General features: G+C 34.7%; 1 protein-coding gene and 1 pseudogene across 3 annotated transcripts in view; one reads left to right on the forward strand and one right to left on the reverse strand.

The window, feature by feature from the left end:
• Positions 1–1,753, forward strand: part of XKR9 (XK related 9) — a 64,721-nt gene that overhangs the window by 48,261 nt on the left and 14,707 nt on the right. The window lies entirely within an intron of this gene.
• LOC100950137 overlaps positions 1–1,753 on the reverse strand; it is a 51,060-nt pseudogene that overhangs the window by 47,880 nt on the left and 1,427 nt on the right. The window lies entirely within an intron of this gene.

Consider the following 1,753-nt stretch of genomic DNA (forward strand, 5'->3'; position numbering starts at 1 on the left):
CACAGCCTTCATGTCATTTTCTCAGTTATTGTTTTAAAACGTTCACATTCTACTCTTAGAAAGATTCACTTGTACGCTTGTAAGATAGCAAGAAATATTTTCCTTTTTTTTTTAGACAGAGTCTCACTCTGTTGCCCTGAGTAGAGTGATGTGGCATCCTAGCTCACAGCACCCTCAACTTTTGGGCTCAAGAGAGCCTCCTGTTTCAGCCTCCCGAGTAGCTGGGATTACAGGTGCCTGCCATGATGCCCAGCTAGTTTTTCTGTTTTGCTAGAGCTAGAGTCTGAGTTTTGCTCAGGCTGGTCTCGAACTCCTGAGCTCAGACAATCCACCCGTCTCAGCCTCCCAGAGTGCTAGATTACAGGTGTGAGCCACTGCACCCAGCATAAGAAACATTTTATAACCAATTATTTTATATATATAATAGCTCTGATTACAAAGAGAAATATAACAGAAATTGTACTCTTTAACTCCATCTCCCTTCCAGCTTTTTACCTTTTTTTCCTTTCCATCTGTATTTTTTCATACTATCTCTCAAAAAGTTATTATTTTTGGTAGATGTCTTTTCGTCTTCTTACTGAAGATATATGTTGTTTATGCACAGCAATTGCAGCAATAGAATGTTTTCTATTTGTATCTTTACTGTTATCAGAAGATTTCTTATTGCTCATTAACATCCTTTTCATTCCAGTTGAAGAATTCCTTTTAGCATTTCTAGTGGGACAGGCCTAGTATAGGTGAAATCCTTCAGCTTTTATTTGTCTGAGAAAATCTTTATTTTTCCTTCATGTTTGAAGTATAGTTTTTCAGGAAATAAATATTCTTAAGGTTCTGTTTTTTTTCTTCAGTGCTTTGAATGTGTCATATCACCCTTTTTCTGGCATCTAAGATTTCCATGGAGATTCCTCCTGCCAGATTTATCACAGCTGCTTTATATGTTTTTCTTTCTTTTATCTTGTTTACATTAGGACCTTTTCTTTATCTATGACCTTTGGGGGTTTGATTATTAAATGCTTTGAGGTAGCAATGTTTGTGTTACGTCTGCTTTTGTTCTATGACCTTCTTGTATCTGAATGTTGATGTCTTTCTCTAGGTTTGAAAAGTTCTGTCTTATTGTTTCTTTGAATAAACTTTCTATTCCAACTTCTTTATCTGTCCTTAGATTTGTTTTCTGGCCGCTTTTTTATAGATCTTCTGGGCATGATTCATTCTTATTCTTTTTTTTTTCTGACTGTGTATTTTCAAATAGCCTGTTTTCAGGCTCACCAGGTTTCTCTTCTATTTTGTCAATTCTGCTGTTGAGAGACTCTGACACATTTCTTAGTTTGTCATTTGAGCTTTTAAGTTCTAGAATTTCTTCTTGATCATTTTTTAAAATTTTAATCTCTTTGTTAATTTTCTGTGATTGGCTTCTGAATTTCTTCTCTGTGTTGTCTTGAAGTTTATTAATCTTCTTCAGGAAAGATTACATATCTTCATTATTTTAGGATTAGTCACTGGTACCTTGTTTTATTTGGTAACAGTCATGTCTTCCTGGAAGTTCTTGATGCTTGTGATGTTCACTAATTACTGGTCTTTTGAAGAGTTATGTATTTTATTTTAATCTTCCCTGTCTGGCCTTGTTTGAACCAATCCTTTTTTTTTTTTTTTTTGTTTGGGTATAAAAATTTATTATACATAAAGAATATTACCACTAATGAATGCAGACAGACTAGGACACCATGGTAGTGAATGGAGGATGGCTAGTTCTTTG

The sequence above is a fragment of the Otolemur garnettii genome, unplaced genomic scaffold (genome assembly GCF_000181295.1).
Source record: "Otolemur garnettii isolate 467f Iridium unplaced genomic scaffold, OtoGar3 scaffold00113, whole genome shotgun sequence".
Taxonomy (NCBI): Eukaryota; Metazoa; Chordata; class Mammalia; order Primates; family Galagidae; genus Otolemur; species Otolemur garnettii.